Source organism: Pleurodeles waltl, chromosome 10, assembly GCF_031143425.1.
Source record: "Pleurodeles waltl isolate 20211129_DDA chromosome 10, aPleWal1.hap1.20221129, whole genome shotgun sequence".
In the NCBI taxonomy this organism is placed as follows: Eukaryota; Metazoa; Chordata; class Amphibia; order Caudata; family Salamandridae; genus Pleurodeles; species Pleurodeles waltl.
In genome coordinates, this window is record NC_090449.1 from 231315735 (window position 1) to 231341675 (window position 25941).

Sequence of the window (25941 nt, forward strand, 5' to 3'; positions counted from 1 at the left end):
AAAATAAAATGGCAATGAAAATATTTAATTGCCATTTTATTTTTACCGATGAGCACAACACACACTGCAGCAGCCCAGATACATGCTGGGTCTGTCCCCTGCTGCCGATTGGCGGAAGAGCACAGGAGCAGGGCTGACTGTTACTTTGACCAGCTGATTTGCCCGGCCTAAGTGACATGCACACTTAGAAGCTCTCCACTCAGCTGCCTTAAGACAGCTGAATGGAGACCAAACCCGCGCCTGGTTTAACAGCATAAGAGCAGCGTCTGGATTGGTTAGAGGAGCTCTTCCTCTATCAGACAGCAGAAGAACTCAGAAGAAGACTTGCAGTCTGTGGGTAAGTGTTGTTTTATTTTATTTCAAATGTGTATTACTTGTAAGTTTGTAATGCATGCATGTGGTGTGGTTCTTTTTATTTTGTTGTTAGTGTTATTTTTTTCCTTTGGGCTTTTGGAAGGAGAGGGTATTTTATTTTGGGTTTTTTAGGGAGGGGTGGTTTACTTTGGGTTTTGGAGGAGGGGTGTTTTATTTTTTGGGGGGGAAAGTGGTGGGACATTTCACTCTCCCTACCACTTTCCAAGGGTGCCAGCCACCCCTGGTGCAAGCCCTAGTGTAAATTCTAGTTGACCAGTTAGTTGCAAGTGGCCTGCTACTAGATCTCTTGCTGCATATGTGAACCTCAAATAATAGATATTTTGTTTGTTAAATAAAAATACCTATAAAAGAGAAGTAGGGCTAAGGCGATAATTGCTGCATCGCTCCACAATAGTAGATATGTTCAATTTGCATCCCTGTATTTGGTGCATGAGTCTTGAAGGCCAGCCCTCCTAGTCCTCAAAACACAGGGACAAATCCTTGAAATCCATTTTTAGGGTCGAGCCTGCGTTGCATGCGCTCGCGCATGCGTTTCGCAGGGAGACACTTTTATATTTAGAAAAGGGCTCGGAGCCCTGTCAACTTCACATCAGTGTTTTTTATTGGTTGGTGGGCTTCTCTAACAAAATCTGCTTGCTTTCATTAGTCGAAGGCACGCATATGGCATGCCTTTTCCGGTGTGGCTAGCCCTCCTCCAGCGCAGCGACCAAGTACAGAAAACGTGCGAGGCTCGCTGTTTTCCATCGGGCTCGTGGACTTTTTTTTCTCTAATTTACGAGCCCGATCTCGCTTGGCAGAAGTCGAGCGCTTTAAGTACTTGATTTCACTTTTTCGGGTTATGTACATAAATGCACTTTTGCCCGATAGGTGAAAAGTCGGGTTAGGAGTTTACAACGCGATCAGCTCTAACATGAGCAAACGCGAGACCCAATGCATTGTAAATGCTTGTTTTCTCTTGCGACTCAGTCCTCCTATGTATTTCTCTTATTGATATAAAGACTTCCACAAGTTGTGATTTCCAAAATAATTGATTGCACAATTTTCAAACTTCTTATTGATGGGAAAAATCTTTATTCATTCCTGAAGATCCTTATATTTTAAGGTTCATAGTGTCCATAAGGAATATGAATCCCAACTTATAATAACCAACGCGTTTCGTCCACAAGGACTTCTTGAGGGTGTATGGGTGATGCTGGGGCAGATGTTGTATCTGTGTATTTAGGATGTTTCTCACCTGCATGTGAGCCTCATTTTTTTTTGCAAATGAAAGCAATAAACAAATTCAATAATAAGTTTGAAATTGTGCCATCAATTATTGTGGAAATCGTAACTTGTGGAAGTATTTATATCAATAAGAGAAATACATAGGCGTGCTGAGCGCAAGAGAAAAAAATAAAAAATACCTTTTCGAATAATAAACTAATTTCAACTCCAAAATTGAGTTTCAGGACACGCTGGAAGCTTCTGCATAATGGAAGCCACTTGAAGTTGTTTAAATGAGCTAACTGTTCTACCAGAGTCGTAAGGCTCGTTTTGTACAGATGTCACTGTGCTGTGATCGGAGGTAGACAAAAAGTCCTTCCCTGGCCGATGATCCCTGCACACAGAGCGCTGTGGCGCGGCAGGGGAGGCAGTCTGCTTTATGGTCGCAATGAGAGCGCTGGTGCGATGGTAACGTCACTGCTCCCTCCGACCGACGGACGCCGGGACGGGCGCCTCGCACAGCGACACCTGTGTCCCGCGGCGGACTGACTCCTGCAAGATCCCGTGTCCTCGTCTCCCAGAGCTACCAGGCGGACGGCGCGGGCGGGAGGCAGGTGAGCCTTGGGTTGTGGGCGCTGCGCTGCGGCTCTGAGGGGTTCAGCTGCGGCCGGTGAGGGCTGCGGACAGCCGTACCCTCGGGGAGGCAGCCGGCTAGGCGGGAGGGGAGCGCAGTACCCACCGTTCTTCCGTGTTACCCGCCCTCACTTTTATTCTCTGGGGGGTCGAAGGTACTTAGGGCTGTTGGCCCGCCCTAACTGCCAAGCGCTGTGGTTGACCCGCAACCCCAAGATCCACGCACCGGACGTACGCTGTTCATAGGTAAGATGACCAGTCTTCCTCGCTGGAGGGGGTGGGCTTTCTTTATACTCTCATATTGATAACAGGTATCCGCCGTACTCTCTCCGGAGATCCGCGCTTTCGCGTCTTACTCGCGGCAAAGCGCTTCATTCAACGCCTTGTCAGGAATACTACGCGCCATACCCTGAATAGTAATCGGTCCGGGGTCTCCTGTGTTGCATATATGAAGAGGGTGGGTCCTCTGTATCCTGCCCCCAAACGGACGCCTGCGTTTCTGTTTTTTATTTGAGGTACATTTATCCTATCCAGGCGCCAGCGCATGGTCTCTTAGTTGCCCCTTACTGCCTCACTCGGAGAGCCCTTGTGGGGCACCTAGGAGTCAGTCCATGATCTTGCCCTCCCAGGCTCCGAGCGTCCTCCTTTAAAGGTTAGTCTGTCATATGTTGTCGCTGTCTCAGGCTGTGCACATCCTTTCTCTAGGCCACATGCAGGGCACAAGCCTGAATACACCGCGTCCATCCAGCTTTCCTTCTGAGCAGCGATGTGCAGGCGGCAGTGAGTGGGATTTTTAAATTTTAACTTGGAGCTGTGTCCAAAACAAATGAAGTTAAGTGGCCACCAGACCTCTTTTTGTTCTCGCTGGAGCTTTCTGGAGCCTTACACCCACCTGAGAATGCAATGGAGGCACACGGCTTGTCACTTTACAGGTACTTAAGAGAGGCACGCTTTTGACTTTGGTCAGTACCTGCATACCAGATACTTGCATGCACAGTAAGAATGTCAGATATGCTGGTCTGTTCCTTTATTTACAGAACCATAAATGTAAATATCACTATATTGTTTTTTTCTTTTACTTCTGCATTATTCCAATGCAGGGTTTCAAAACGCTTTACACCACACGTACACATTATACATTGACAATAAATCATGTACATGTAAATCTATGTACAGGATATGATACATAGGATAGTGAGGGTTGCAAGGTGCAGGAGTCACATGTCCTCCACAGCTCACTGTGCTATATTAGAAGGATTACAATTTATGAACGCAAGTAACAAAAGGATCTCCGTGTCAAATGCAGTAGCCCACTTACCTATCTACATAAAATAAAAATCTGTCATGATGTGCTTTGCAGCAGACACGGTAACCCTCTATGCTACTTTGATTCACTTTTGGGACTACACATATCTCTCCAGCAAATGCAGCAGATGCCTTAAAGCCAAAACATGTTTAAAATGCAGTCTTTGCAACCAATTAAGTAGAACAGATTTATTGCTAAGTTTCTCCTTTTGTCAATTTATTTGTGGCAGATATTTTAAAAAATAAATGTTGAAATTGAGGCCCAGATTTTGCATTGGGGTTGGATCACTTTTTCGGCACAACCCAATGCAAAATCTTGTTCTTTAAATTTGTTAATTCGTTCAAATGTACTGCTTATAGACCTGCTAAACATATGTGAGGTCTTAAGAGCGGATGTCACTTCTTGTGATGTCACTTCCTGCAAGGTTATGAGTTGTAATGCCTCTTCCTGTGATGTCACTTCCTGCGGTGCCACTTGAAATGTCACCCACCATGATGTTCCATGCTTTGATATCAGGCAGCATTATTTCACCTATGTACTAAGTTGGTTAGTCTCACCACTTCTTTTATTAGGACTTGTGCCATTGTCATGTGCTTCCTTTCTGTGGGGTTCCTGGCACCCTCTGTGGGGGATTTGGCTGTTACGTGGAGGGAGGGGCAGAGAGCAGAGCGAGTGAGAGTTTGTACATGCGCTTTCTGAGGATCTAGTCAAACTGTGTCTGGGGAGTCTCTGCCATGGCCATCATTTAGGGGTCACCAGGGGTGGCAGCTGTGACCCCTGGTCTGCCCTTTGCAACCCCTGGCACTGCCTTTGTGACCACTGTCCTCAGAGGTGACATATTCAGTGCCAGGAACACAGTGACATCTCGTCCTTATGGAAGTCAGTTGGGGCTCTACTCTCTTTTCTGTCAATTTTGTATAAAACTAATAGTAAATAATAATATAGTATTCCCTTTTACTGTATTAAAAATGCTGTACAATTAGCCGGAATATACCATTCCATGGCAACTGAGGTAAGTAAAAAATGCTTTTAAGTGTATGTTGTGTGCATGCTTGCTGGTGAGAGTGTTTATGTGAGCGAGTGTATGTAATTATGAATTTGAATGTATGTGTGTGTGTGAGAGTGAAAATGGCGATCAAAGGGCATTTGATGTCATTTCCGCTACCCCTGGCGTTTGGTGATTTGATGTCCATGGTGTTTGCATCCTCTCCTCCGCCACTTAGTCAGCTTTCTACTAATGAAAGTGAACCTTTCCCCTAAAGTGTTTTTTGTTCGTTTTCTGAACAGAAATACGTGCCTAAACGCTTCATAAACTACGTAGCCACACTCATTTGAGGTGTTTGAGTGTGTAATCCTCGTGTTCTTCCCAGAAATATATATGTTCTCTCCGGGGCTCTGTGCATCTTCACCCCTCATCTAGGCGATAGGCGAGGGGCATTGAGTTGAAGCCTTGTTATGTTCCAGACCTAGTGAGGCCTAAGGGGCTTAGGGATGTGCATAATTTCACCAGAAATCTACCCCTTCTCCTCAGGGTTGTCTGGCTCCCCCTCTCTCTAAAGGTAAGTTTAGCTGTAATAGCTGAGGTCATTGGCGGCTGCCACTGAATGGGGGTGGCGCGGGGTAAAAACAATAAAAATAAAAAAACATTTACCTGTTTCCTTTGGAGACGGGTTTGTCTCCTCCTTCCTCCTCATCTGGGAAGCGCACAAGCTCCCAGACTCCCCTCAGCCAATCACGAAGCTGCTGTCACCAGCATGACAGCAGCGTCATGATTGATGTGAGTGGCCTGCTTCTGCGCTCACAGAGTGGGTGAAGGCCTGTGCACTTTCTCCTCTCGGCTGTATTGCCTATATGGCTGGCCAAACACTCATGCACTTTTGGTGCACGAACCACTCCTCCCTCCAGCCGCCTCCACTCCCATTCTAACCTAGCTCAGCTGAAAACTAGCTCTGTTATTACCATTTGTTTTCCCTTCTGCTGAAAGCAGTGGGGGGACGCTCCTCTGCCTTAGCGGAGGAGCTGCCCCTGGCGGGGCGTTTCTTCCTCTGTCTAGGAATTTGAACCTTGTCTCCGGGGGTCGGGTGAAAGGGAAGGAGAGAGGCCGGTTAGTGATTCTGAGATTTGTTTGTGTCTCCCAGAATCTGCGCACCTTCTCTACTGGATTCCTCCCCCACCCTTGGGGGATATGGTTCCTTCCAGTTCTTCATGTGTTTGGTAGCTCTTTAGTTACCTTTGTATATCGCTCACATTCACTATAAAATGTTTCATCTTACAAATACCAAATTAATTATCAATCCAGCTGCGCCCCTCTATACTTTTCCCCATGTTATTTGAAACGGTGAGGTATGACGCCTGGCTTAGCCACTGCCCTCTAACACTGTTTATTCCATTCATTTTCGAAAAGGAATGGTATTTCATAAACCTTTGGACGCTAGAGACAATAAGGAAACGTAAAGCATTGTTGGACTCTGGACTACAAAACTGTCCCTGAATGGCGTACTCTGTTATTGCAGACCATGGTTTCAGGAATTCCAGGTCACACTTGCAAGGAACATAGGAGGTCGGTGCAGAGGTTAAGGTGGGCACCTAAAAGTTTCAATATACTATTTGACTTTATGAGACCAATAAATTCCATAATGTTTTTTAATGTCACCTTCTAGTCCCCCTTCCACAGGCAGCTGTATTTGTTTAGTGAAATGCCTGCAGACATAGCTCATCCTATCTGTATTGTGTGTACATAAAACAGCCCATCTCAGTATCAGGGTGTTGCTCAGTTTGCTGCTCAGACCTTCCGGGCTCTTGATCAATGTGCAATGGCCCTGCTTCGTTTTCTTAGCTGGTGTTTATTCTGCATGGGGTTTGTTCATTGTGCCGGGGTGGCACAATGAACAACCTGTTGAGTTGATGCTTAGATTTTTTAGCTTAGCTGCTAGTTGCTGTGGCAGGGTGCCTGCTTAGTGCTTCGTCTGTTGCTCAAAGTGGTAGGGTGCGGCTCAGTTTTCCTAGCTGCTGTGCTTTGGTGCTGCTCATTGCACCTGGGGTGCTATTCAGTGTCACGGTTTCCAATTAGTTTTTTTAGCTGTTGGTTGCTGTGGCAGGGTGCCTGCTCAGTGCTTCAGAGGTGTTGCTCAGTGTAAAATGTCGCTGCTTAGTTTTCTTAGCTGCTGGTTGTTGTGACAGGGTGCCTGCTCAGTGTTTCAGGGGTGTTGCTCAGTATAGAGGGTTTCTGCTTAGTTTTCTAAGCTGTTGGTCGTTGTTGCAGAGTGCCTGCTCAGTGCTTCAGGGGTGTTGCTGAGGGTAGAAGGGTGTTGTTTAGTTTTTTAGCTGCTCTTCTGGGGTGCCGCTCGGTGTTCCTAGCTACTGTGTCTGGGTGCCGCTCACTGCCAGGGTGTTACGACATATACAATAGTGCTCGTCAGAATGCCAGGGCCCTGCTCAATGTATCTGAGCGTGTATGGTCTCTGGAGTCATAAAATTAGAACATTTGTATTCTTCTATTTGTCTATGTATGGTTAGTTTTGGCTTATGACTGTTTTTATATTGTCCTTCCTCAAGTGTTAACTGTTCAGCCACACCTTTTTTTCTTGTTACTTTTTCTGGTTCTTTAAAACAAAACTACAACTTCCAGCATGCAGCGTTTTGCCTCTTAGAAAGCCAGGATTGACTGACATAACTTACCTTTGAAAATTAGCAACTTGTCATCTGATAACACTACTGGTTAGGAGTTGTAAACCAGTGCATGCCCCAGGCTCAGTGAAGGCATTTTTAGCGAGGTCTTGTCAAATGCTATCCAAGGGCCTGTTTACACCAGGAAAGAGAATGTCAATGCTAACCAAAATTCAGTTTGTGGACAGTGATATTTTTTTTTACCTTGGGGGAGCAGTTACAGCGAATAGAATGCAACACGACCACTTTCTCATAATTAAGTGACCTTTAATGACCTGAAACAACAGTTGAAATGCACAAATATTTGCAGAAAAATGAGGTTCAACTGGATAACGTTTCCTTCTAATGTCTGTGTTGCAACCTTTAATGGTGCTTGCGCCATCTGTAGTGAACATATTGTTGTGCTATGCATGGCTCTCCTGGAAAGCCGCCATCGTTTATGTCAGTTTCCAAATGTCATAACTCACTGCTATGATGCAACAACAGTTGATCACAAAACTGGTTACCCATCTATAATTCTATACATAATAATACATGGGATTCCATAATCCCTGTATTAATGTACATCTCTGATATCTTTATAGTTGGTGACTAGTGACACACTCAGTTGCCAATTCTAAAAGATGTTAGGACTCAACTATGATAAGGTTTTACATTCGAGTTCTGGTGTCCCAAAGCCTGCTGCCAGCATCCAAGGTGAAAGGAAGGTCAGGACACTGAGCATTAATTGACACTGCTGTTTAAAGCAATGAAAACGGAACATTGCTTTATTAAAATTCTGCTGTAGTTTAATTGCTTACAATGACAAGCAGAGATAATGTGTTTATTTTTTTTGCACTCCTTAGATAGAGAAAAGCTGGAATCTTTCTGCCTGTTTTCACACATTTCAAGCTACTGTAGCTTTTGTTTTGTTTGAAAAACAGACTTGTATTGAACTATTTTCTTTTTTTTGTATTCAAATTATCTTTATTGAAGTATAATGACAAGGGAGAACATCAAAACCATAGATGTCTGGGATACAGTCAATTGTTGAGTCGATACATAAGACAGTCAATAAAGATGAATCATTCTTCCATTGTACATTTTTGAGTGGTACGTTGGAAGCTATGGAGATCTGTGTTGAGTGAAAGAATACGAAGAGGTGCGTGTGACAGAAACGGGTGATGATACTATGATGTATCACTGGGTGACAGGACATAAAGGGGGAGGTGGGGAATAAGTATGGAGGGAGGAAGTGGGGGGAGAAAAAAGGGTGATGGGGGCGCCCCGATTCGGGAAAGACTGTAGGGTGACTGTATATTTACTTCAGAAGACTTCCCTAAAGACTATCCGCTCCATCCTTCTTAAGTTATATAATATGCCTGTTTGTAACACTGATGTCACTCATAGCTATAAATCTTCCAGTTTGCCTGTTTTGCTTCTGTTAAAAAGTGTTTATAAGTTCAAGGTTGGAACCAGAAACTCCTGTCTCAGTATAGCAGCATGTATGTACACCACAATGTGCATTGTTATGATCAGTATCTGCTTCTTACAGTATCATTACGAAAGCTTTGCATGTCTATTCTGCAAAATAATAAAATGGTTCAAAACTAGATAGTTTCACTTTGAGTTTTAGAAAGTTGTAGAAATCAGCGTTGGGAAAGCAGTAGCTATTTGCAAGGTCCGCCAAGGGGCGAGTGTTAGACCTGACAGCCTTGAGGTGGTCATCCCGCAACTTTTTGCTTGCCTCCCTCCACTTTTCTGACACTGTCTTTGCTGGTTTTAGGACTCTGCGCACTTTACCACTGCTAACCAGTGCTATAGTGCATAAGCTCTCTTCCCTTAAACATGGTATCATTGGTTCATTCTCAGTTGGCATATTTAATTTACTTATAAGTCCCTAGTAAAGTGCACTACATGTGCCCAGGGCCTGTAAATTAAATGCTGCTAGTGGGCCTGCAGCACTGGTTGTGGCACCCACATAAGTAGCCCCTTTACCATGTGTCAGGCCTACCATTGCAAGGCCCGTGTGTGCTGTTTCACTACCGCTTTGACTTGGCATTTAAAAGTACTTGTCAAGCCTTAAACTTTTCTTTTTCTACATATAAGTCACCCCCAAGGTAGGCCCTAGGTAACCCGTAGGGCAGGGTGCTATGTAGGTAAAAGGCAGGATATGTACCTATGTATTTTATGTGTCCTGGTAGTGAAAAACTCCTAAATTTGTTTTCCACTACTGTGAGGCCTCCTCCTTTCATAGGACCGTCCTCATATACTTTTTGAGTGGTAGATTCTGATCTCAAACGGGTAACCCGGTCATATTTAATATGGCCAGAATGGTAATAGAAAATCCTGCTTAATGGTGAGGTTGGGGATTTTAGGGATGAGTGTTTCTAATCTTTATAGCAAATATCTCCATATTTAAAAGGGAGACTGGGTGGTCTTTTCCGTCTTTGGAGATAACTTAAATTGTTGCTTCCACGGCGGTGCCACAGACCTCACCATAACTGGCAAAGTGGACAAGATTAATCTTGATGTGACCAATGAGGGAGTGTTGGAATGTTTTATAAAATATAATGGGGAAGCCATTATTGCCGGGAGCTTTCCCTGATCGGATGGAGTTAACAGCTTTGAGAATTTCTGCTATTTCAGTCGGTTTGTTTAGATGAGACATCATAGTCTGAGAGTTTGGAAATATTTAACGAGCAGAGGAATTCAACACTTTCAGATTTTTCGCAAGGGGTCTTAGGCGTATACAGATTAGTGTAGAAGTCTTTAAAAACACACAGGATCACAATCGTTTTGCACATTTGGGAACCATCTGTTGCTTTAGTAATATGCATAATATTGTTAGAGCTGTATTTATTTTCAAGGGTGGCTGCTAAGGCTTCACTAGCTTTATTAAGACATAAGAGTCGTCTGGATTTTTGGGCATGGACCCAGAGGTAGACCCTTTTGCTGACTACGGAGTTCTATTTATATTTCAGTTGTTTGATTTCGTTTAGCATATTTTTATTTTTAGTATGTCTGAAAGCAGCTTCTTTGTCTTTAATTTCCAGGCCTAATTTCTGTAAGGTCTATTGAATTCCATGATTTTTATTGGGCATGCATTTAATGATTTGCCCTCTCACAACGCATTTCAACTTTCCCAGAGGACCACTGGTGAGTGTGCATTTTCCTTATGAAATAATTCAATCTCACAGTTTAGGTCTATTAAGTCTTCAGGTTTATCTAGGATTTCAGTGCTTAATTTCCAGATGTTGTTATCTCTCTTATTGGGGGTGATCATACTGGATAAAGAGATTGATGCATGGTCCGAGATTGAAATAGGATGGTTTTTGGCCCCAACGGAGAACTGTAGTAAGGAATCAGTTACCAGTATGTAGTCAATGTGGGAAAAACTTCAGTGGGGAGGGGAGAAGAATATCAAGTCATTAGCTGTTGGGTTGTGAAGTCTCCAGATATCTGTAAGACTGTGTGTGATGCAAAGATTGAGCATTAGTTTATGGGATTGAGGGATCTTAAAGTTGAAAGCAGAGTGGCAATCTAAAAAAAGGTCCATTGGGAGGTTAAAGTCACCCCCTAGTATTATTTTGGATTTTGCTGGAATATCTGACAGCCTTGTGTTAATAGAGCATCAAAATAGTGGGTCATCTGGATTAGGAGTGTATATGTTGATTACATAGAGGTCTTGGTCTCCAGCGTTCACCCTTCTAAGAAGCCATCTTCCTATATTGTCATGTTCAGTTGATATCACTGATAAGCCCCATTTTTTTAGATCAGGGTAAGGGCACCATTTTTCTTTCCCTGTGCTTCGGAGCACACAATATCTGACACCCAACCTCTTCTCATTGAGAGAGCATCATTGTAGCCATTCTTGGTTTCTTGGAGAAGCATAATGTCGCCTAATGGGCTTTTGCAGTAGTGTAGGATGTTGGTCCTTTTCACTGGGAGGTTTAGCCCTTCAGTGGTTAATGAGTCTACATTTAATGAAGACATGGATGAGTTTTAAGAGTGGTTGAAACGTGTCTTGGTAATGAATGTCTGTAGACATAAGAAACCAGTGGCCATGCTAAAAGGTTCGCACATCCAAAGTATCCATAGAGTTTCCAGGGGAGGTTTGTATCCTGTGAAAGTAAAGTTATACAGTGGGTGCCATACTGGTTTTAAACCCAACCACCAAGGGTGTAGGTTGCGCTGACTGGAAAGCCAATCAGAACCAAGATAATTATAGAATACCAGGGCACACCGGCATAGTCCACAAAGTCCATGTAAATTATAAGATGTGACACAGAGTCCAATACACATTTTAGAGTTGGTTAAGATTTATTCCTCCCAAAGCACGCTACATTCAAAAAGACAGCCAACACGTGTTTCGTCATCTAGACTTTCTCAAGGCATAAATTACTGACGACGACGTCCGTAAGTGTTAGGAGATATATATTCCCTCAAAATAGTCAATGTGAAAGGCAGAAAAATTTAGAAGAAGATGGCCATGATAAGCAAAGTTAGTCCTGTGTGATGCAAAGAGTGGAGTGATCCTGAGTCTGTAGAAGGGTGATGTTTTCCCATTGTGGCGTGGTGAATACTTGCAGATCAATCGCCAAAATGACTGCCAATCTTCCAATGAGGAGACTGCCACAGTTCTGGCAGGCTACTCACTGGCCCCAATATGAGTTTTTCACTGGGCTGACCGTCAGCCCAGTGGAAAATGTGCAACGGAATCGGCTCCACATGGAGCCGATTCCAACGGCGTCACACAGGGAGCCCCCCTAGCACCCTTGAAATGCGCACTGTCTGCTAAGCATGCAGTGTGCATTCCGACTGTGCTGGGGAGTGGGGCCCCTGAACCATCATGGGCCTCAGCACTTGTTCTCTGATAGCCTTTTCATTGTAGTTGAACTGCCATGAAAAGGCTGGCGGAGAGCATGGCTGTAATTAGCACGACGGCGCTGACTTCAGCGCTGCCGTGGCTGATTGCAACCAACACCGCCGTCATCCCGTCGGAATCAAAGATCTTGGCAAAGATCTTCAGACCGCCAGACCCGTAATAGCACCCTTAATGGTGAACATGTTAGCTTCTGTAAGCTGGCAAATTTGATGAAGCATCTAGTATCGCTAAGAGGTATCATGGGCACTGTGAGGGTGGGGGACTAGAGATGAGATGACTATACCAGGGGTATAAGAGGGTCCAGGGCATAACCTTGATATGTGTAATGCAGGGGTCACGATCAACATGGTCATAAGTGGTAGCATCATATACTCATAGGTGTTAGACCTGGCATCTTTTGGCGTGGTTTCCCCTGACTTTTTGCTTTCTGACCTGTTTTGACTGTGTGCTGAACTTTGTTTTAGCTGGCTTTAGGACTGCACTTTACCACTGCTATCCAGTGCTAAAGTGCATGTGCTCTGTGTCTAAAACATGGTGACATTGGCTTCTCCATGATTGGCTTATTTGGTTTACTAGTAAGTCCCTAGTTAAGTGCACTATGTGTGCCCAGGGCCTCTAAGTCAAGTGCTACTAGTGGGCCTGCAACCCACTACGGTAGCCTTCAAAACAAGCCTCAGGCCTGCCATTGCAGAGTCCATGTGTGCAGTTTAAACTGCCAATTCGACCTGGCAAGTGTACACACTTGCCAGGCCCAAACCTTTATTTTTATTAAATGTAAGACACCCCTAAGGTATTCCTGGTTAGCCCCAAGGGCAGGATCAGGGGCCTAGCTTAGTAAGATTGGGGGGTGAGCTTCACATTTCCGGGCAATCACACTGGCATATAATGTTAAAATACATTATACGACAAGTAGGACACATGGGGGGGGGGGGGGCAGTGGAGAGGGAGAGGAATACAGTTTGGTAGGAGTACTGAGTGAAAGAAACACAATATTTTGTAAAATAATCAACATTTTTAGTGCTTTCAAAACAGAGATGAGTGTGTGTGTTTTTGTCAGTGTGTGCCTGCAAAAATCCCAGGTGAAATCTGACAGAAACCACACCATACCCGAATGAAAGCACCTATACCCAACTATTCATTAGAAAATACATTTCATTAGCCCCCACCCTGTAACTGCGCTCCTTGGCAGGATGCTGTTTTTAAAAAGTTGGACATGTACTTTTAAGTTTAATGTGTACAGGTAGTGAAAAACTCTTAAATATGTTTTTCACTATTGCAAGGACTATCTCTTCCAAAGGCTAGTTTGGGGATTGTCTTAGAACATCTTTTAAGTGTAATTTCCAATTGGGACAAGATAGAAACCTGGAGTTTGGTGTCTCTGGACTCACAATTTAAGAACACATCTTTTGTTAAAAGTGGTTTTTAAATTGCAGATCTGAAGTGCCACTTTTAGAAAGTTGGCATTTTCTTAGTTTAACCATTCTGTGTCTTAGCCTACCTCCAATATATGCCTGGTCTGTGTAAGATTTAGGTGACAGCTACAACTTTGCATTCCATCCAGACAGCCATGAAAACACAGGACACTCCACTGCCCCTGCATTCCATGTGCTTATACAGATGTCAATCGCACTGTGTGAAGGGCAGAAATGATAGTACAGCCCTCTTTGTCAGTGGTTACTTTGAGATGCGTTATCTCGCCTGAAGGGAGGCATTTGCTGGACTGCACTGATCGGGAGCACTTAGCAAATATGTCTGCCAATGAGCTTTTTGAGTGTTGCCTTCTTATTGAGTGAGACTGAGAGGCTGCCTGTCCTGCCTCATGGAGGTGTATTCCTCCTATATAGCCCATGAGTACACCTGTCCCCGTATGTACATGTACCATGTCGAGGCTAATGATGGGAGAGCGCTAAGGCGGGGGGGTCGCATCCTTAGGTATGCACCTCTGTTGCATGAGCAAGTAGGCCCATATAAAGCCTGTAGCAGCCTTCACAGAAGGGGTCCCTGGAGAGCAGAGCAGTGGGTAATGTTGTGAAGTAGCACTGGGGTGATGGGTAGTGTTTGTGACTATGCGCCTCTGTTGCATATGAAATCAGGCCCATAGCGAGAGGCGGATCCAAAGGAGATCGGAGCGGCAGGGCATGGAGTGGGTATTTTACTGCCTCATATGTTGCACCTCAGCAGATTGGTGTGGCTACTACAGTTCCACCAAGTGTCTCTTTATATTATCCAAATCATGCTGAAAATAGCTGGAATTAGTGGGTTCCTTTCAGAGGCTATGATTGGGTCTGCCATTTTGAGAAGATAGGAGGGCATTAGTGGTGCTGCAGGAGGATCTGGAGAGTGGATAGGGCCACTACAGGGGTCAAAGAGTGTTTTGTGGATGTTCCAGGAGTGCCTCTATACAGTCTGGTTGCTTATAGGGGTTTTGGTGGCAATTTAGATCGAAATTGTGCTGTAAGCTGAGTAACGAGCCGCCATGTTGCCGCACATCAAGCCACACCCCCACCCCTTATTGAGCTGTTTCTTATATCTGTATGCAACAAATATCCAACAGGTTTTTGATGTGTTTAATTTTGCACTAGGGATTTTATTTTTATTCTTCATGTTTGCAAACATGCTTGCTCTTTCATATGAAAGAGGTACGCCCCCAAGGTTTTATGTGGTTTGTGCGAAAGGTGGTGTGGGACCATATATTGCATGGGTTAAAGGTCCCCCGGTATACATTTATCCCTTTTAAATGCACAATGCAAAGAGCTTGTATTCAGCTTCTTCACCACTGGCTTTATTGGCCAAGGAATCTTCAAACATTGGCTTGAGGCATGGCCACATACATCTTGGATCAGACCAGATGAGCATTTTAGTTTTGTCTTCTTTCTACTAGTTATTTAGATATGCCCTTTCTTCTACATTGCAATGCATGATGTTCTGTTTTACATCTAAAAAGCACATTCGGACATCGCACATTTCATTCTTTAACTTATCCACGCATTGCATACACAAACACATACATCTTTAAATTGTTTTACTACAACAGGTATTTTTGTTGATTATGTCATGTGTTTAGTGCGAGCATCAAACCTTTTGGCTTCCCCAATGCTTGTTCTTTCAGGTCGTGCTTGACTGTCCAGGATTGGTTGGGGAAGTGACAGCCAGTCAGGTTATCTTGGTTATGCCTCTCGGTATTCCTTTCAAGTGACCACATGTAATGTGTTTCTCCCTTAACACTTTAGCCAACAGCACGTACTATGCCGGAAGTTGTGACGTGGCAAGCCATACTTAGCTGGCGGGAAAGCTTGTTGGTGACAATGGTGACCTAGAGGTCATGAGCTTGATTCCTGTGAGGCAGCTTTGTTGTAAATCGTCCCAAATATATAAATTGATCACCATAAACTTAGTAATATTAACATCTATAATTTACGTGCACTTAAATGACAGAGAATCCGTATGAAGTACTTATATAAAATAAGTTGTTATAGGAAATGTGAAACTACACTTCCCAGAATGCCATATGGTGCTGGTTAGAAAGACAAGACTTTGTGATGGTGCAACACGACATCGAGATTCTTATCAGGACTGATGGTATGCCTGGACAGCACATGGGGTGCTGGTCAGGGTCGAGGTTCCTGCTTAGGTGTCTTAGCTGCTGGTTGTGGTGCCTGCTCAATGCTTTAGTGTATTAGGGCCATATGTACTAACACTTTTTCCCATAGACACAGAATGGGTAAAAACCTTTGCTACATCTGGCCCTAAGAGTGCTGCTTAGTTTTCTTTGCTGCTTGTACGGGATGGAGCAGCCACAGTGCTGCTTAGTGTTCCCAGCTGATGCGTCAGGGTGCTGCTTGCCGTGCCAAGCTGCTGCTCAACATGTTGGGGGTGCTGCTCAGTTTTCTTTGCTGCTCGTACGGGATGGAGCAGCCACAGTGCTGCTTAGTGTTCCTAGCTGATGCGTCAGGGTGCTGCTTGCCGTGCCAAGGTGCTGCTCAACATGTTGGGGGTGCTGCTCAGTTTTCTTGCCTGCTGTACACTAGAGGGGGTGGGTGCAACTTCATGCTACAGCGGCGCTGCTCGTGGTGCTATGGTGATGCTCTATTTTCGTGGCTACGCTGCACCTGTGTGACACAGAAGACTCAGGAATCTGACCAATGTGCCGCGATGCAGGGTTATGTCCCATGCCATAGTACTGCCCAGTATGCCACGGCCCTGCTCAATGTATCTGAACTTGTGTGGTCTCTCGAGTCATATAAGTAGAACAGTTTCATTGTCGCTCTACTCGTTCTCAATAGCTAGTAGTAGTAGTCTCAGGAATGGTATTCAAAAGAGTGGTAAGTGAATCAGGGTCATTACAGAATAACCATCCACACGGGCCTCAATCAAGACACGTTTGATTCTGCATTCAACCTCAGATGCAGCAACAAGGGAGCAGTGAACCCCATTCCTACATTGACTCGTGGTTTGTCGGCGGCGAGGACGTTTTCCGTGAACTGTGTGGTAGGTATGTCAGCATACAGTTCTCAAGTTTCTCTTCACAATTGTCTTTAAAACTGAAGACTTTTTGGCATACATATTGCAGACGTTTGCTAGAAAGTGAATGTATTGGCTCCACGCGTAGATGTGGCTTGACAGCGCAGTCTTTGATGATCTGCTGTTATTAGTTATTGAGATACACACAGAGTAGAATTTAGCTCTGCCCAGAGGAGTATTTCTCTCTCACCATATGCTATTGCAAGTTTGGTGAATCGTTCCAACTTCTGTGGGTTGTACGACTTTACCACTAGTGCCTCTACTATGCATGGCTTCAAGACGCATGCCTTTAGCACGCATCCTTTACCATGCATGCCTTTACCATGCATATGCCATTATAGTCAATTATTTCAAGTTGTCAACGATGTTACTCAGAATCCTTCGTACAGAACATCCCTGTAACGCACAGTAGGTCATCTATAATTCTATATATACTGTTTGTAGCGCGGATTTTTGCAGAGCCCCCACTGCTACTCTGCTCTTAGCTTCTGTGTAGTCTGACTGGCCGCTCAATGGTCGTGTTGGCAACTTATTTTAGTTTTCTGTATATATTGTTGCATATATCTTTTACTTTGAGAGCTGAAAAACAACGAAACATATTTTTAGCTCTGCAGCCCTGATCGTTGTAATCTTTTTTTTAGCTCGACATCTTTGTTTATCCTGCACCCTGCTATTTTTTATTGCATCTTTCTCTCAAACTCATTCCTTAGCTAGGGTTCTTGAGCAGGAAATGACGTCATTTTGATGATGCCATTGTGTCGCCAGCCATGAGTGTCTTCAGCAGATTCTAGAGTTTTACCCTCTTTGAATATCTTGTTATTTGTTTCCACTGGGTTCCATATTTCGTGTCGAGTATTTAAAAAAGTTTCCTGATCTTGTTATGAGAAAAGCTCTACTGAAGTGACAAGGTGGTGCAAGCAAATGACAGATGTACGTTTTATTCAATGTATATTTTCCAGAGTACACTTACTTTAAGATTGGCTTTTGTTTTTAGCATTGCAGTGCCTATTTTTTAGCCTTGCTTTACAAATATGAGCCTTTATTTGGCGAGAAGCAGTTGCACATATGCACCACAAAATACATTTTGATATAGCAGAATTCCTTGGGAAACTATCTTTTTATTATATAAAGAAAGTCTTTTGAATTGTTTTTATACAACTTTATGTAATGTACATTTACCAAGGTTAAGTCAAGGTAAAGACCCCCAGCAGTGCAGAAAAAGTGGTATGAATCATTGTCTTAAAAATAACAAAGGCAGAAAGCAGGCAATTGCATCGCCATGAACCACCTGGCACTGTGATGTTATTAACTCAGGAATTATTCTCTAATTAACTATGTAGACTAAAGGTCATGTGAATTGCTTTAGTTACATGGTTTTTGTGATAAGATAAGAGAATCCAACGCATCCAGTCCTAACCTAATAATTGTGGAAAATGCACAGTAATAAAAAATAAAGCTGCACTGAGCCCTATCGGCTGAGATTATTGTGGATGAGCACTGTTTGTGTATATCAGAACCTATGACCTAACCCTATGACTAGGATGGCCAGCGTAAGTAACGTGGCCTGGATCTATGTCAGATTTTCGGATAGACTGAAACCATCCTGGAGTTGATTGTAGTTTTATTCTGAGGGGATTTGCCTTTGCAGCTCAGGCTGGACTGTTCCTAGGCAGATTTGCATATGGCTGGTTCCGTACTGAGGTGGCAGGCCGAGCAGAAACAAATAATTTACTAGAGTGCAGCCCGTGTAACAATCAGTGGCTTAGATTAATTGAAGCACTCCAACCATCACGTTTTTGTATTCCTCAGTATGACACCCTAAGTGTGATAGGTGTAACCATATGTTGATCCTATGTTCACAGACTGGACTCAAGCTTCACCATACTGATGATGTCTGAATAGCTTGCCACTGTTCAGAGAGGATGTGGGCTGCACTGTTCATATAGCTAGCTTCTTAGATAGCATGATGGGCAACAAAAAATTCAAAACATTATGCCCTGGAATGGGGTCTGGGTAATTGCCAGTTGTTGAGGTTAATTCAAGCATTGTCCCCCTACGTTTTTGTATTCCTCAGTGCAACACTATAAGTGTGACGGTTATGCCCAAACATGGGTACATGCTAATTGTGCCATAAGAATCAAGGCCTACCCTATTGATGGCGCCCAAATAGGCCGAGTCTGGTCTAGTGTTGCTTGTGTTTCTAGTCAGAAGGGATACTTCCTGGAAATTTGTGCTAGACTTTTCCTATTACAGCAAGACCATTGCGGATTTGCACATGGAGGGCTTCTGTCTGAAGTAGCATGGTGGGGAAAAAGGATAGACTGGAACGTGAACACAAATATAATTACCAGTAGCTGAGGTTAATTCTAGCAATCTACACATTATTTTTCGGTTTTCTTTAGATTTCCAGAATAAACACTATATAAATGGTTCACAGTTACATCTATTTAAATGTTTCTTGTTTGATGTCCTGTAACTCTGGTTTGAATCAGCCCCCCCCCTCCCCCCGGACCTATGTAGAACACCATGCTTCAAGACATTTGGGAAATGCTTTGAGAATGTGTTTGAAGCAAAATGGGTATTCCATGGGATTCTCTGTTACAATCTGGAGGCTATATGTTGTGGGCAATATAGGTGTATGAGAGCTAACTAAGGCACAAAACTATGTCTGAATATCTACAGCCAGAAGCAGGAAGCTGAACTGCATAGCTGTTTTATTGTTATTGGCACTATTGCCAGCTGAATGCAGGTGCAAGGGGGAGCTTGCCAATCCTTGGAAACCTGTGGCTGTTGTGAGGTTCAAAGCCGCAAGGTGGCGTGGGGACATCCATCAGCTGCATAGTACGTCCCACCACTCACAAGAACTTCCTTCAGTATCTGCCAGGGAGTCAGTTGTGAAAGTCACACACTTTGAAACCCCTGTTAATTACTGAACAGCCTACAGTTAACCTGAAGGTAGCACTATCTTTAGTATTACCTGTCCCAGTCCCCATTACCGAGTTACCACTTGGAACACTACATCATTTTATCTCAAAGAATAAATATGGCTCTCTTTTCAGGGACCAGATAAAACTATTCTCAGTATGGGAGGGGAGCGGCTGTTCCTCAAGCAGGTTTAATAAAAGATTAGTAGGAAAATGAAGTAACACTTACAAAGTAAGGCATTCTTTTAAGGAGACATTTTATGAAGAGAACTTTTAAAGAGGAATATGAGAAAAAAATTACAGTATTTGCTCGTATTACAGGAAGGGCATGATGAACAGGAAACGCTGTGTTTGGTAATTTATGCAAGAGAGTGATTACACAAGGGGAAATATGATTCTGCTGTTAAATCCATTCTCCTGAGCTGACAAAAATGGCAAAACTGCTCCTGGTACCATAATATAGAAAGGGTGCTCTGGCCTGGTATGTGCTGCGTTGCACCTAGGTGTGCTGGGCACAGATCTGGTCAATTCATGATATCACAATGGTGCCCTGTCCCCAGAGCAACTATGAATCTGCCCAGGAGGCAAGATGTTAGTGAAAGGAGGACTGGCTTTATGGGGCCACCACTCCCACCTTTCACTGTGCAAGCGGCAGTGCAACCTGCTTCTAAAAGGGAGCTAGAAACCCCTTTCAGGGGTGGCGTAGTGAGTGAAGGCATTGCATTGCAAAGGGATGTCTGTGGGGTCAAGCAGGGTGGCGCAGGGGCGCAGTGGGTATAAAAATTACATTTAAAAAACCCACTTACCTCCTCTGTCATGCCGCTCCTCTCCGACGATGCTTGCAGGCTGCAGGCACAGGCTCCCGGCCTGCCCTGCAGCCAATCCTGATGCTGCTGAGAGCAGCATCAGGATTGGCTGGGAGCACCCTGGCTGGGAGGCTGCACTGGCTGGGAGGTTGCTGGAGAGAGCCTACTGTGCATGTGTGTTGGCCATCCCGAGAGGGCTGGCCAAACACACAGGCGCTCTGAGGGGGAGTGCTGGGCACTCCCCCTCACTCCTCGTCACCCCTGTGGCCCTGCCTGTTTATAAGGAAACAATAATAAACACTGTTTATTATTATCTCCTCGTAAAGGTTTGCAGCTGCCGCTGCTGGCGGGGGCGACACTCCATCGCCCGAAGGGAGGAGCTGCCCCTGCCCCTTTCCCACCCATTAAGAGGTAGCCTTGGGGTGGATGGACTGGCACCTCTTTATGTACTGATAGCCTCTTTGCCTCTTTGCTTCTGTGCCTATGCTGTATTACAGATGCAAAGAATTTCTTCATTTGCATGGGGCCACTTCGATGTGCAAATTTTGGAATGTCCCCTTGAGATCACACCATTCGTACAAGTATTACTATGTTCTGTATTACAGAATGGGCTGCACAAGCATCTGCTGCCTTCTTGTAATACTAGAGTGCACCGGGGTGCACAAGACAGGAGCACACGCCCATTACTGGGAAACGTCCGGAATAACGACTCTGGAACAGCGATTATGTTGTTAATGCAAGTGGAACCACGCATGTGTTAACAACAACTCCCTTTTTCTGTGCCTTAACCACGCATGTGCTGAACAACGCACATGGGTGGTTAAGGCAGAGAAAAAGGGAGAGTGCATCAGGAGAGGACGTAGTCAGGTAAGTGGAGCTAGGGCAGGGGTGGGGGTAGTTTTTAGGGGTCGGGATGGATTAAGGGTTTAGGGCGGGGTGGGGTGGTCGGGCTAGTTTGTTTTTTTAGGGGCGGGTGGGGGATCGGGGTAGTTCTGGTTTATAGGGGCAGGGGATCGGGGCAGTTCTGTTTTTAGGGGCGGAAGTGGGGGATCGGGATAGTTCTGTTTTTAGGGGCAGGGGTGGGGGTCGGGATATTTTTGTCTTGGGGTACTTTTGTTTTTGGGTGGGGGGTTGGGATACTTTTGTTTTTGGGGTGAGGGACGGGGTAGTTTGGTTTTTGGTGGGTGGGAGCTGGGGGATCGCTGTAGTTTAGTTTTTGGGGGTGGGGGAATTGGGGTAGTTTGTTTTTTGGGGGTGGGGGATCAGGGTAGTTTGGGTTTCAGGGGTTGGGGCATCGGGGTAGTTTGGTTTTTGAGGTGGGGGCATCGGGGTAGTTAGGTTCGGGGTAATTCTGGTTTTAGTGGCAGGGTGGGGTCGGGATAGATTTGTTTTGGGGTGGGGGATTGGGGTACTTTGTTTTGGGGTGGGGGTCGGGATACTTTTGTTTTTGGGGTGGGGGACGTGGTAGTTTGGTTTTTGGGGGTGGGGGATCAGGGTAGTTCGGTTTTTGGGGGTGGGGCACCGGGGTAGTTAGGTTTTTAGGGGTGGGGCGGGGTAACAGGATAGTTTTGTTTTTAGGGGCAGGGTGAGGGGGCCGGTTGTTTTTAGGGTGGGTGGTGGAGGTCAGGGAAGGGTTTAGGGCTCAGGGTGGGTGGGAGGTACACGGGGTAGTTTGGTTTTAGTGTTGGGGGTCAGGGTAGTTTTAGTATTAGGGGTGGGGTACTTCTGGGCCTTAGGGCAGGTGGGGGCATAGCGTGCTAGAACAAAGCATGCTGTTCCCACACATGCCTTTACTAGGCATGCTTTTACAACGATAAATTTTTGTAAAGGCATGCGTGGTAAAGGCATTCGTGGGAACAACGCGGTCGTTGTTCGGACCGCGTTGTTCAGGCATGCGTGGTTCCAGCATTCGTTGTTCCATCATACATTCCCATTACTACCACAGGGGACTTTGATAAGACAGCCTCTGGTGGTAGTTTCATTACAGGCAGTGCTGACTGCATTCCCAACACTAATTACTGTTCCCTAAAGCAATAAAACCTAAAGGAGATACCACTGGACTGTATATATAAGGCAAAAAACAAAACCTGCTGTGGTGTCGCTTAGCTTTGAACACGTCATGTAACACCAGTAGATGAGGATCTATGTTGGAATCGCATGATCTATGCTCGAGTGCCACCAATATGGAGTCATTTACAGTGGATGCATTAACTTCAATTTATTATCATATTTACAGTAACCTCGAGCCACTTATTTTAGGAGCATTTGACAAATTAAAAACACATCTTTCCATCTGGGTCCTTAATAGAAAAGGGACCCAGGGGTGCAACAGGCGTTTGCACCAGATTCTTGCACCCCATGGTACTTCAGTATAATGGAAGGGGTCACAGATTTATCCCTTCTATAATATGGGTCTCACCACCACACATTTTGTGCCAGACAGATCACAAGGGAGGCATAACTTCTTTCGTTGAGGTGTGGGTCCACACGAATGAGGAAACACTTTTCCTTTGTAACTGCGCCATACTGCAGACATGGGCCAGAGCTAAGAAGTGTTGGGAGGGACAATGACTGTGCCACATAAAGGTGGCGCACTCTTGGGCATCCCCCACGCTTTGTGAGAAAGGCATAGGGGTTCAGGGACCCACCAGGCATCCCCTACAGGCAGGTGCAGTCATTCGCTGCACCTACCTGCATGGTGATCTCTACCAACCTGTGAAATGCAGGTCGGGCTGCTGTGTGCAGTGGAAGAATGACCGTAGGGTTCAAAAAGCCAGTCTGCCTTTCACTAATGCGCTGTTCAAAGTGCAGATGTTACTTCACACCTGCATCCTGAACATCACGTTCACAATACTAGGGTGGACTGTCCCACTCTGTATGCTTTCATTGCACTGTGCTGGTGTCTTTTTACTGAGGCTATCTAAAAAAAGACACCAAGTTTCTTTTCTTCCTGCGCTCAGTTCTGCTGTTCGCTTCAGCCTCTTTGCCCCATCGCCTCTACTTCTAATCTTTGCTAAACTTTTTCAATTTTTTTACTCCCATATTTCTTTTCTCTGTGGCTCACTCTTCTGTCTATTATAATGCGTGTTCCTGCATTTTTGCATTGCCTGCCCACTACATTTTCTTTTGTTCTCTCTTCAAGTCTGTTCTTTTCATTCTCAGAGTGTGCTGCTCTCCTGCTAAGCCTTTTCCCACACTATGTACTCGCAACTCCCCATGCTTCTTGTGTTGGTTGTATCCTTCCCTCTGCCGTGTTGGACTGTGATAGACAATAGGCCCAGGCACCCAAATAAAAGTGGCCCATTTAGAGAATCTAACAGCTAAAAAATTGACCCATATCTGCAATTCGGGGTAGTCTGACCTTGTATAGATAAGTTGTACAGGTGTTTTGCAAGGTATCGGAGGCTGCATTCATTTGTGCTTGATGCAGGCAATGTTTGTGGCAATATTAGGGTAATCAATAGTAGAAACTGGCCTACCTGACCATAAAACCGGCTCACAAACAACCAAAAAAGCTGCCCACACCCAGCTGCCAGACTAGCCCACCAAGTGCTGCCTGATCGCCTGATAGGCCAGTCCCACACTCACTTTGCAGTGCCTCCTCCTGTCAGTTGGATTCTGGAACCATGACCATTAAGTTCTTCTCTGTTCACTTGCAACCCCTTCCCTTTATACCATCTTCCTTTTCATCCCATTGCAATTTGTAGTGGGCAAGAAGCACATTTCACCGTACCCTCGTGGTATTTTACCAACGTTTACTCCAGGTAGCCACACACAGCCATCCAGGAAAACTGCTACAAATCATTTTCTTAAAGTATAATTAAAAGCAGAATGGAAACACTCCCCTCACAATGGGCCAAATTATTCTATGAATAACTATGAGGGCTAAAGGTTCCTTGAGCTAAAATGATTGCATACTTTTGGGTGATAAGATATGTGTAAAATGTACTAAACCGAAACTTGATAACTCTTGAAAATATAGAATTTTTAAAAAGTTAGTGAGATTTGGTGCAGCTGATAATAGGTGAAAAACTATGTGTTAGATCTGAAGTCATGAACGTACCCTAAAATCTGGATGTCCAACCTAGGCAAAGTAGCACAGACCCATACAAGATTCCCTGCTATAGTCTCCTGGTTATATGGTTTACAGAGATCTCTGGGGGCTAAGGAAGGCAGAGGACTATGGGCCAGATGTATGGCATTTTCTTTTGTGACTCACAATTTGCGATCCATTTGGGAATCGCAAAGTGTGAGTCGCAAAAGAAAATGTACGACAGCGTCAAGCACACTATTTGCGATTCCCAATGGGGTCGCAAATTACCTAACTCATCAATATTCATGAGGTAGGTCGCAGTTTGCGACTCCATTGGGAATGGCTGCACTCACAGGAATGGTGGCCTGCTGGGGACAGCAGACCACTATGTCTGTAACTGCTTTTTAAATAAAGATTTTTTTTAAATGCAGACCATTTTCCTCGAAGGAAAACAGGATGCATTTCAGAAAGAAAAAACGTTTCAGTTTCATTTCCACTGCCTGCTCTCAAAAAATATTTTTATGTCCATTCACAAATGGGAACGGGTCCTGTGGCGACCCCTCTCCGTTTGCGAATGGGTTACCACCAATTTTAAATTGGTGGTAACTGCAATTGTTTTGCGACCGCAATTGCGGTCACAAAACAATCATACATCCCCTTGCGACTCGCTATTTGGAAGGGACGCCCACGGCATGCTCTTTCCAAATAGCGACTCACAAGTCTATTTTGCGATTCGGTAAAGAGATTACCTAATCTCAAAATAGGGTTTGTACATAGCAAAATGCTTTTTTCTCGTTGCAAATGGCCCGATTCTGCGAATTTTGCAAATCGGGCTATTTGCGACAAGGAAAAGGCTACATGCATCTGGCCCTTAGCCTGTTTATTCACACTCAGGAAGTAGGAATTTGTGCTACGTGTTTGTTCAGTCACTAGGTGCCGCCACGGTGCAAATTGATTACACAAGATAAGAACAACCACAAACTACTGCAGTAAGTTATAAGTTAAAGCGTTGTTTTTAAGTCAGAACACTTGTACGGTATAGGTGCAGGCACTGAATCAGACTGGTCATTTACAGGTCTCTTCCAGCTAAGTTGAAATTGTGACACCTTTAATGCATTTTAACACACACACACAATTGTGAAATCCTTAACATTCATATTTCAAATCACCCAGTTGCTGATATTTTAGACAGACTTTGACGCAGAGATAGAAGTATATGCGTTTACGTGTACCAAATCCCCCACAGGAATCAACCAGAAGCTGCTCCTCTATTAGGGCGAAGGAGCGTTGCCCCACTGCTTAGAGTGCAGCAAAGTCAAATGTGAAAAATAAAATGGTAATAAAACAGTTTTATTATCATTTTTTAAATCCTGCAGGCTGCCAGCTGAGCCAAGTCTTAAGGCTTGGCAGGGCTTATGCTTCCTGACGGACAGCAGCTGCAGCAGGGAAGTTCGCATGTCAGTTTGGCTGGCTGTCTTATGATGGCCAGCCCAACTTGCGCATTTAGATCTCTCCAACCCAAGATGTGCTGCAGAGCTGCATGGAGAACAGGCACAGGCTCCCAGTCCCTAAATGTGAGTGCCAAACTAGCCTGCTCCAGCCAATCC

At 44.6% G+C, this 25941-nt stretch overlaps 1 protein-coding gene across 3 annotated transcripts in view; it reads left to right on the forward strand.

The window, feature by feature from the left end:
• Window positions 1-1980: 1980 nt before the first annotated feature.
• The window catches only part of TMC5 (transmembrane channel like 5), a 413711-nt gene continuing 389750 nt past the window's right edge, over window positions 1981-25941 (forward strand). The window contains exon 1 of one of the 3 annotated variants that reach the window (XM_069210234.1): window positions 1981-2192. The gene's annotated coding sequence lies outside the window, so the exon portion shown is untranslated. Of the gene's footprint in view, window positions 2193-2318; window positions 2458-10235; window positions 10322-25941 lie in introns of those variants that run through there. The other 2 variants (XM_069210235.1, XM_069210237.1) reach the window with 2 other exon arrangements.